The sequence below is a fragment of the Homalodisca vitripennis genome, chromosome 2 (assembly GCF_021130785.1).
Source record: "Homalodisca vitripennis isolate AUS2020 chromosome 2, UT_GWSS_2.1, whole genome shotgun sequence".
NCBI lineage: Eukaryota > Metazoa > Arthropoda > Insecta > Hemiptera > Cicadellidae > Homalodisca > Homalodisca vitripennis.
In genome coordinates, this window is record NC_060208.1 from 29,534,450 (window position 1) to 29,546,768 (window position 12,319).

The window sequence follows — 12,319 nt, forward strand, 5'->3', positions numbered from 1 at the left end:
AACTGGCATGCAAAGAGTGAGTTGAATACAATTTATTAGAAAGAACGAGACTACGAAGATGTAGTAAAAGCTACTACAATTAGAAAACACCCCTACGTTTTGTACGCGTAATTTTTAAACGCCTATGCAAAATTATCAAACTATTCTGAACTGATTGAGATTATTCTCTTATTAAGTATAATCTTAGTTTATAATAATATAATTCCTATGGGTTATTTCTAGCCACCACGATTCTAGCCTTACTTTTACAGGAAAGAGTAAGGCAATACTCTAACAGAACCATAACAAAATTGAATAATCTTTAAGACAATTTGTGTGATCAATTTTTCTGATTACAGCAATTTTTGTATGCTGCAAACACGAGATGCTACCACTGTTTAGGGAAAATCGAAAACAATATAAACAATAAAGTGAAATTTGTAGCATTCTTTACATTGGTTTTTTTTCACTCTGACCTTGACATGCAGAGTGGGTCGAATAGTCTGCATTGTGTGAAATAACAGACGTTACAGACGTCGCGACAGCTGCATTGTTCATTCCCGTTCTTGACTTAAATTTTTATATTATTGACTAATACAGAATTCATATATTCATGCACAAATATAGTAAAGAAAGGAAGCAAAAGAAGGAGTTCCGTATGTTTTATTATTAAAACACAGTGTAAAAATAATAAGATACCAGAAAACTCATTGTTCTTGAATTGTCTTCAGGAAAGCCTAAAACAATACAAATATGTGAAATGCATTATTTTCGTAAATTTAATTATTTCCATATTATATAGCTCTGAACTGCTGATTGATTAATAACAATAACTACGTACCTTCGTCAAACAGTTCAAACTGTAGTCATACACTACCATAATTTCGACTTGTAAGAAGTCATATTTTGGTGACGGTGTCAATAAATATTAAAACCAAGAAACCATAGACCTAGTCTTTAAGACAACAAACCACACTTAGAACATTTTAAGATGTAAATCTCAGTATTTAGACAAAAACGTTCATACAGGCGTGTATAAACTTGTTGCCATAGTTTTTACATCGGACGGACAGACAGGTTGTTTGTCCAAAGATTTAAAGAGCATTGTCCGAAACCTAAAATACAGAAACAGACTTCACCATTCGCTCAACACTTGACGGATGAGAACCATACAAAAACGGAATTAATGAAAATATGGAAGTGTTACATCATGTCGCAAAGGCAACAAATTAAACACGCTTGAAGAATATGAAATTTATTAACATTCTAAAAGGAATGTTTTAAGTGAACTCGTGTTAAATGAAAGGCTACAATTCACCTCCCATTATTTGTTTAACACAATACTCCATTGTAACAACGCTTCCATTGTTGCCAACCGACCAATCAGCTGATAAAGTCGATGCACCGGCAACTGGAATAACCCAGTGTCAGTAAAGTTGTCCTGTCTTCTGCCGGCCGTGATGTTCTATCATGTTTAATATTCGTGTGTGACAGACATTTGACAGGCCTTGTGTTTCTCGTACTCTTTATTTATTCGTTTTGTTCGTGAATTTTGAACTGTGACGACTCCAGATGGATAATCCTCGCTTTTAATATTTATTGACACCGACACTAGAAGATGACTTATTAAAAATCGAAACTATAGTACTGTATGCCTACAGTTTGAACTGTTTGACGAAGGTAAGTTGTTATTGTTATTAATATTTTAATATAACTTCTAGCAAAAAAAAAAAAACCTCTGTATGTTATGTAGGCAAATGCGAAACAAAAGTTAGCTTGCGTCATTACGCGATACAATCAAAACCATACATGTACGAGTAATAATATGTTCTTATTCTGGAACAATTTTGAAGTTACCAAGAACACAGATAATATAGCTAGCTATGGTGGGAAGGGTTATTTCAATGTGAATGTTTAGTTTAGCTTCAGTTCACCTTCCTCTCAGTGCAGCGTCTGGAATTTCACGCTGTCACAGATTTGACTTCTGGTGTCATGTTCGTCTAAACGATTTAAAACGCGAAAATTATTTCCAATTATTTAGATTTGTTTAATGCTTATATTTATTTTAATTTTGAAGCTTATTTTTAAGTAAGTACAATTTACAGTGGCGGAATTTTAAAACGGTGTTAATTAAATCACGCCTCGTATTTTAGGTAAATATAATGATAACTCCTACAGAATAAGAACAATAAATCTTAATTTTACTATTGAAATTACTTTTAGAATTAAAAATGGACACACTTTATAAAAACTAAACGATTTATGTGGTATACATTGTGGAGTTAGGTGTTTCATTAACACAAACCATGTTTTAATTTTTTACGAGATCTTTTGTATCTTTTGAAAAAGACCTTTAGGAGAAACGCGGATTGTTTTATTTGGTTAATCGACTGAAGACAAGTAAATTGATTAAATTTAATCGTTATAATAATTTCATACAGTTTATAAATTATACAAGATTTGATTTTGAAAATGTTGCGGCTGAAATACTAAAACATAACATTCAAAAAATAAAATAGCAGTCTAAGTGTATTAAGACCATAAATGTCTACCTACATTGAGCAACAATTTATGAGTCGATTTTCAAAAATACCTATATAGTTTTTTAAAGTGTTTACCAAATATGTAACATAATCTGCAAAAATGATTGCACAAACAATACTTTCCTCGTGATAATATGTGGAATATAAGGAGAAAAAGTAACAAACAAAAAATAACGTTACCAGCACGACTTATTAGGTTTACGGGACTTGCATGATATCACGGAATAGGTCCTGGCACCCCCCCCCCACCCTACCACACCATTCGTTCCTCAGAAACACATGAGAATGATTGACAACTAACTTATTGAAAGGAGAATCAATTCCACCTTCCTCCGTAAACCATATATCCGAGTCCATATAATTCGGTTTTATTTTTATATTCCATCCGTCTGTTTCAAATCACTTCCGTTACTCAACGATCAGTAAGTTCACATATTTACAAACTGAATATTGTGTATCGTATAATATTTTATGTTCCTTTTTGTACAGTTAGAACAGGTTACGGCAATTATTGGCACAACCTATGGACATGTTTTATTAATTAATTTTCCTGAACGTGGATTCCACAAATTACATTTCTATCGAACCTACTAATTTTGGCAAAATCGTGTATTTTCTGAGTGTCTCTCCACATGCAATATCTCGAGAGCTGTTTAATATTGGGAAGGTAAAGTTAAATAATAGGCAGTTAGTTGTCTGGGAAGAACTACTCATGATTTTCGTCACTTCCGTAGCCTACACTGGCAAGCAGCCTACTATATGTACAGAGCTCCGTAAACCTACCACTCTGGTGAACACTGAAGCAAGGGTTTTCAATCTGCCTCATTGTAGGCTCATTTTTTGAGCAATTACAAACATATTGATATCATTTAATTAACTAAATGTTTGAATACGCACCTACATTTTTGAAATGTCTATTTCAATTTAACTTAAGTTGCACATCAGGTTTAAAGTTTTTTTAAATCTTAAGGTATTTTCAACGCTTCATAAAATAAAAAGGCGAATTTTTATAAAAAATTTGAATATATACAGGCGTAAATTGGAATGTCGTAAGTGTAAAACTGCAAACGGTTTGTTAAAAAGTTCTGAAGTTCAGGTACAATGAGGCAGATATGAAAGGCCTCTGTCGGGTGGCGCTCATGGCGGCTACCGCCGGAAACTGTCAGCAACTTTCCCACCACTACCTAGATGAGACAGCACAAGCAATACAAAAATAAAGTCTCGACATCCGAACGAAATAGTGACTATATGAACATGGTGGTTTATTATCTATAAAAATAATAACTTTATTTACATTAAAGCTGTTTCAAAGATATTTACGATTAAGCCGCTATTTTAAAAATAAAGCCTTAGAGTAATTTATGAATTGCTCGGTTTTAAATATACGTATATATTCTATATATGAGGGAGAAATACAGAAAGATCAGTGAAATAATTCACCTTCAATTTGAGTTAAACTGTTTTACAGATGAACAACATATCGGGTAACAGGTATTGTGGACAAACGATATTTCGGGCAAGCAGTATTCAGAACAAACAATATTTTTCTCAAACCAAATTTTGGACAAGCAGTATTCAGAATTAATTATTTTTTTGACAAATAGCATTTCGAACAAACAAAATCTAGGACAACGGTTTTGGACAAGCGGTACTTAAAACATTATTGTGGGCTAACAAAATGTTGGAGAAATATTGTTCGGCTAACTTTCTTTTGGAAAAAATAATATTTCTGGCAATCTATATCTAGAGTAATGGTATTAAGAGCTTTTCTATCAGAATTATGCCAGCTGATTAAGATATTTATTAGGACATTATTTTGAATTATACTTTTGTGTAATTTGTGGAAGGTTTAGTTGAAATCGCAATATAAATTCATGAAATTTCATAAACAGCAAAAGTTTGCTGTGTAGTGTAATACGTGAGGAGTCAATTTTATAACTCTTTTACACATTTAGTTAACTTTGCTTATTATGGTTGTTTTCAGAATTAAATTCTCTACGATCTGTATTAGGGGAAACAATTTGTTTATTGGTCATTTAACAATGTTATTGAACATCAAACATTTAAGACGGTATTTTTGTTATAAGATTTTTGGGAAATTTCATACTTTTTCTCAAAAACTGTTCACACCACAACCTCTATAGTGGTTTTATTTGATTTTTCAGGTGATTTTCCTTATAAATCCACCTTATTTAAGTTAAAAGGTAAGAACAAAACATTTCAGAATCACTTAATTTCACCAGGTGAACTGAAAACAAAGCAAAACCTTTCGCCAGCCATTACTTACTAATGGAGCGTTTCCGGATCTACCTTAATACAACATTTGTTTCTTATATTTAGTCCTGAAATCGCGTCTTAAAATATTTTACCATATTCCTGACTCACCCTGTATATAGCAACTAAAATTAAAACAGGAGTAAGGCCCCATTTTGTTCTTTAAACAGTTTTTAACCAGTTTCTTTGTTGAGAACAATCTTTCAACAGTACATGTCAGTAATACTGAATTATTTCAAATAATAATAATGGTTTACTAAAAAGTAATTGAAAAAAATTAAAATTTGAGGAGATCCGAACACCCTTGAACCCCTTCGCTGGCTACATCCTTGACAGGTTGTGGTTCACAAGCAATGGCATCACGTAATGACTGATATTGTTTAGTACTCAGCTTTTTAAAAGCGCACTATCTCCATTATTGATGAACCGATTTCTTAAACTTTGTATCGTTAGATTTGTAATTAAGTTGTCTGAATAAAATTTATTAAAAAACTGTGACTTTTTTATTGTGTAGTTTTTAAGATATTGACGCATAAAGATTTTAAGAAGCCACCATTTTGAAAATGGTGCTTGTAAAACTATTAACTTTTACTGAAATTAGGCCTTTCAGTTATAACGCTATAAACAAACTTTCAACTTATTACTATAAGTCGTTTTCTAATTAAAAACTGATGTGGTAAAAATATAAAATGGTTATGTTTGGCTAGTTATTGAGTTTTGGAAAGTTTGAATATATTTAGGTTTGTTTGTATTTCAGAATAATACCTGATAGGATAGGTAGTGAGTTCTGGAACACCATACATATTCTTTGTTTAAAGTTTGTTGTTGACGACGAAAGGGTTTAAAGGATAACAGGATTTCTGACATTTTCCATCGTTTTAGGCTATAAAAAGTAACAACGTTTCGAGTATTCTATCCTCTTCGTTACGTGGGGGAGTTATTAATACATACAAAAATAACGAACAGAAAGAATTAAAGAAGGGAAATAAAAGGGTTCAAACGTAGACCTACCTAAAAACTGCTTGGAGTCCAGTCCAGGCGTTGTCACTGCACAGGATGCAAGTCCCGAGCACAAATCACAAGTACGAAGATCACAATCACACTAGCACAGGAACAGTGGGATACTGCTACCATACCTGACGAAGAGGACAGATTCCAATCTTCGAAACGTTGTGTTAAAATTAAAGTAAAGTAAAGATTTCTTATTTTACCAGGCGAAGTTAATGCTAAGAAGCCCTCTCTTACACTTAAACCTGTGAACCAACGTCTTAACGGTGACTTCCGAACCACCACCAATGGCCGGGCAGACGAGCTGCTTGCAAGGACAGGATCGCTCAGCGGTCACCCATCCAAGCAGTAACCAAGCTCAACGTTGCTTGATCTGGTTATCTTACGTTAACCGTTGCAACCGCTACACTGCGCCATTGGCATTGGTGTTATACCTTTTTTTAACCTATAGCGATTGCAAATGTCCGAAATCCTGTTACCCTATGTATGTTCTGTATATATCGTGGGTACGTACATACTGATAGAAGCTGACCTGAAAAATCAAGCTGCACTTTCAGTCCCAAAGATTCGGAAATTATTTTCCTCGACACATCCACGTGAGAACCATATCACCTGTTCGGTTACAGCTCCTCAGCATGAAACCTCCGTCCCTCATCTCTCATGTTTACATTCACATATCTCGACATCGCGTTGTAGCGCCCGTTAAAGACCTTTCTGCCTGTCATTGTCCAACACTCCGGTGCATTACGGGGGTTCCGCACGCCTACCCTGCCTTCATCGTCTTGACAGTGCCATTGTCTTTCTTGGAAATCCATCAATGAAGTAATAATTGGCAAGTTAAGTTGATAAGTCAATCAGATTAAACTTACATTTTTTTATAGGAAGCCAAACTTGGTACTGAATTAAACTTCATGCGATAGACGATTGACAGTTCAAGAACGAAGGGTTGTTGGTCAAATTTGGAGGACGGTCATTGCAGAAGAAAGCGAAATAGCTGATCTAAACATAGTGCTGAACAAACCATTTGAAATTCTAAATATTGAATACATGTAGTATGGAATTTGTATCTCGTTTGGCAATTTCCACGTTTTCTAATTTGTACCTAAAAATATGTTAGTACCGTTTAGATTGTAAAAGTTATTTAATTTAAATTAACCAACTTTAAGAACACAGTTATAAAATTGATGAAACTTATAAAAACCCTAATTAAAATACCATGTGAAACAAATAGTTTTTAGAATTATTGTGATTTTTACAAATTCAAATATTAAAATCCACTACATCGACCGGTTGTTTTTACAACCTCGAGTAAATTCTTTATTTTTTAACATAGTTCTTTTATTTGCTGAGCGTTAGCGAAACTTATAACTCGATGGGCTGAAAACATTTCATTTATGTCTGTCTGTCTATCAGTCCACACGATATAACGAGAACGAAAACCTATAAATTTTGAAATTGTGAATGAAGCTTCATTTTATAGTGAGTTCGATGATGGAGCGTTTCACTCCATACTATTTGACTGAGCATTAGCAAATTTTAGAATTTTTTAATTATTTAAGTGAGAAGATTTATATTATTTTTTCAAAGAGAAATAAAATCTTTTTATTTAAGTTATAAGGATAACTGTATAGCATTTCTAGAAAGTATTCTTTAAGTTTCGTAAGGAAAAGTTATCAAATGGTGTATTGTAAATATTAATTAAAAATGAATACGATTTTTTTTTATTACCTGCGATTTTTTTATTTAAAGTCATTTTGTCTAGATATTGGTACAGTATATGTGAAATATAAAGTTAAAGCAAGCAAAGCAAAATAAAATATACGTGCTTAGACTGAGGTTAACTGTGCAGTTGATGAATTATTAAACTGAATGAATGTAATTTAAAGTTTATTTCACTCAAACCATAAACTCAAACCCACATAGTATTTAATTAAGTTAGTATTTTAAACTAGTGTTATGTTTACTTGGACGTGGGTCAGTATTGTAAAAACATTAATAAATATTGTTGAGTTTGAAAATGAAGGTATACGTGTATGGAATACAATGTTTACGCATTTAACCGCCTTTTTAGCTTGCGTAGTATTCGGGAAAATTAAAATTAAATTTTAAACGGTGAAAATATATTGATTTCACACGTTGCCACATTTTTGGGGATTTATACAAATAAGCTGTTGAAAATGTCAAGAATGTATAGTATTGGATTTAGAACAGTTCTTGTTCTTCCACAGGCTATCAAAACTGGAGAGCTAATATGTATTAAACAGCCATTTAATTTGTTTTGGAATAATTGTTTTAAGATTAACCGATACAGAAGAACATTAAATCGTGATGTCAGTTTGTAGATAAACCTTGTGGATCTGGCAACGTAGATTATTCCTTATTTTAGTTATATTTTTACAGAACGTGTAGTGAAAGAAATAAATCCGCAAAGCGTTCCTTGAAATCTACCCAGTAAGTTTTAACACTAAACTTAATCTCGTGCTCGGGAATTTCGTGACGGTCAAATATATACAGACAGGCAGACAGATACCTTGGGTTGACAATCTGACGTAAACTGAAAAGACAGCATCGGATTGGAATATAATCTGTTTCAGCTGTACATTTTGCGTAAAAAATAAAAACCCTTTAGTCAAATAATGCCGGTGGAACTGGTAATTTTTCATCTTCAACATAATTGCAAATTGTTCTTTGTCTAAAATTGTAAAAAATAAAAGAAAACGGAAAAATTTTACCCAGGTGTTGTTAGAGTTGAGAGTCAAATTCGGTTATCTGATTGCAAAACTCTGTTTCTAAGTCAAGGTTAGGTGAGGTTATAATTTTTTTTTTTTTATTCTTTAAAATATTCCTGATCAGGTTCCCTAGAACTTTTTATCTATTACGTAAAATTGGAGCATCTCAAGGGATGTTTTAGTTATCAAGAATATCGGTATCTAGAAATACATTCCAATATTTTTAAAACAATCAAAACAACTGGCTTTCTTTGTTTGCATTGTTTATGTCAGTAGTTAAGAAAATAGCGTAGAAAATTTATTTCATTAATATATTAATTATTAATGTGATTAATATAACATAAACGAACCTAACCTTATAATAACTGTTTTATAATATGTTGTAAATCATGGGAGAATATATTTATATGTAATAAGTACAGTATACCGGCAGATAACAGAATTTGACAGATTCCAGAAGATTTTCTCTGGGTATTCAATTGAGGCCAGTAACGATTAACTAAAATAACAAAAATGACCGAACTGGCTTAGACCCATCGATGTTTAATATATATTTAACATCGAATGCTAGCAACTTATAGGAACAGTATCACTCAACGATTATTACCTCCTATTCGATGTTTTCTTCGTGATCCTGGAAAAAATAAAACCAATCACTTTAAAAACATTTTAGATGATCAGGGATAAAAAAAAAACCTTCTCACAGTTTAGGTGTGACCGAATTGCCTACAACACTACTGTATTCAAAAATATTAATATAAAAGAAATACTCGTATAATTCAGTCCTTCTTCTGCATTAGTAATCTGAATGAAAGAAGTGTGTTGACCGTTATGTTCAGCAGTAAATAATGATACGTATTTATAATGGTATTTTTTTATTTAAATTACCATGCAAGTTTGTTGACCGTTATGTTTCAGCAGTAAATAATGATACGTATTTATAATGGTATTTTTTTATTTAAATTACCATGCAAGTTTGTTGACCGTTATGTTCAGCAGTAAATAATGATACGTATTTATAATGGTATTTTTTTTTATTTAAATCACCATGCAAGTTTGTTGACCGTTATAATAGCAGTAAATAATGATACGTATTTATAATGGTACTTTTTTATTTAAATTACCATGCAAGTTTGTTGACCGTTATGTATAGCAGTAAATAATGATACGTATTTATAATGGTATTTTTTTATTTAAATTACCATGCAAGTTTGTTGACCGTTATGTTTAGCAGTAAATAATGATGCGTATTTATAGTGGTACTTTTTTATTTAAATCGCCATGTAAGTTTCTTGACCGTTATGTTCAGCAGTAAATAATGATACGTATTTATAATGGTATTTTTTTATTTAAATTACCATGCAAGTTTGTTGACCGTTATGTTTAGCAGTAAATAATGATGCGTATTTATAATGGTACTTTTTTTTTATTTAAATACCATGCAAGTTTGTTGACCGTTATGTTCAGCAGTAAATAATGATATGATATATTTATAATGGTATTTTTTTTATTTAAATTACCATGCAAGTTTGTTGACCGTTATGTTCAGCAGTAAATAATGATATGTATTTATAATGGTATTTTTTTATTTAAATTACCATGCAAGTTTGTTGACCGTTATGTTCAGCAGTAAATAATGATATGTATTTATAATGGTATTTTTTTATTTAAATTACCATGCAAGTTTGTTGACCGTTATGTTCAGCAGTAAATAATGATATGTATTTATAATGGTATTTTTTTATTTAAATTACCTAAGAAAGATTAAGTAAATAAGTTTCATAGTTCGTGAGATATAATTTTTGAAAAAAGTAGAGACTAAATAAAAAGAAGACGGTAAAGTGATTGATTTAGGCAATGTTTAGTAGGATATTTTCCATGTTTCTGTCTCTGCTACGAAATACAGAAGTTTTGCTAACTCTTGTGTAACTCATATTATATGAGTTATTTCAATAGTTGAAGTGGCGTATTAAGTGTGGATAAATCACGGAATTAAACTTAACCAAACCTGCTAACCCACCCTTGTGTATACTAATAAGACTCGTATTATTTCTTTGTATACATCATTAACAAGGATCATTAACATATGTCTTGTATAAGTTCATCGAAACAGTATAAATGTGTTTTCTCAGTTACTTTTCAACAAATTCAAACGTACAATGATACGAAAGGTGTTTTTCTTTATTGCATCTTATAATCTTTTGTATATATATATATATATATATATATATAATTTCAATAAACATTGAATCACATAAAGTACTTGCTCCACCGGGACTCGAACCCAGATCGGTTTAATTAAAGTGTAAAAAAGGTCACCATTTAAAACCTATTTATTTGCAAAGGTTTAGTTGTTAAGAAGGTTTTTAGACAACCGATTTACAATATTTCTGCTTAAACTTCCTTTCTAATATGAATTTTTGAGAATAAATACGTATGGATGGATACATAAGGGCCAAGCAAGACATATGTCCGTAGGAAAATATTCTCTCGTTGTTGTGTCTGATTATCACCTTCCTTGAAACGTCCTGTCATCAATCCTTCAATCCTTACGAGAAATCGTGTCCGTCCGTAAAACACGATCGCCCGAAAAACAGACAAAATGAAAATTAAACTTTGATTTGCTTCGTCAAAAACAACTAAAACTACTGATATTTAAGAGAGCAATATTGCAAGTACCTGCTTGCAAGGTTCGCAGTTGTAGGTCTTCTTCTTGGCACTCATGCCAGGGCCCTTGATGTCCTTCAACAAAGAGCATTTGACGTGGTAGACAGCAGCACACAGGATACACTGGACCATGTCCTTCGTGTCCTCAAGGTCCACCGGCTTCGAGCACTTGCCGCACTTGTTCTCGGTGCTACTTGACGCGGACATGTCACCAAGTAATTCTCAGAACGCGAACTAATTAATTTGTATTTTTGGTAAAATTAGAAACCGCCCAAAAGCTTCCCGAATAGATAATATTGGACAAGGCTGAGGATCCAGTCGTTCAAACAGTAAGCGAGATGTTTTTTGTGCAGGTGACGGCGCAGAAGTGACAGCATGTGGAGGACTGCCGGGAGTATGGATGGGGGAGGCGCGCCCCGACCACTGCACTGAGTTCCCACGGAAGGCAGGAATCTCGTGAGGAAACCGATCCATTCTGTCCATAACCACCTTGATACAGAGAGATAAAATAAAGTGTTCTCATTTTTAACAACACCGCTTCCATTTTGCAAGATTTAAACATTTTCCGATCCATAGACTGTTCCGATTTTAGTTACAATAAAATATGTATACATTATTTACTTACGTACCATTTTTGCCAAATTTTAATTTATTGATATGGTATGTCATAAAATTTGTGTCGTTGACGGTATTAAAAAATTAAAACTAACGTTTCGCTACTAGATATACAATACTCAGACAGCAAATTATATCAGTGTGATTACACTATAATCGACGAGTGCTTAATATAGATCGAAACTAAGGGATTTCTAAATTTATTATAATAGTAATTCTTAACTGGAAATAACGTAATAATTTTATGATAATGGAATACAATAACAACATTAGGCTATATAAACGTTCTTAAAGAATCAGTCATTTTGCCACAATTATTTTGTCATATTGGGTGCTTAGCAAAAATAATTGCAAACCCTTCCTAATTAATTGTTTGAGGAAAATTAGTTTATTTTTAAATTTTTACTTACTGGAGGATAATAAAAAATCACATATCCTAACCCTAATTTCGGTTCTTTGTCGTATTTTTCTTCCAGTTTCGTCTTCCAGTCCAGTATTTTCAAG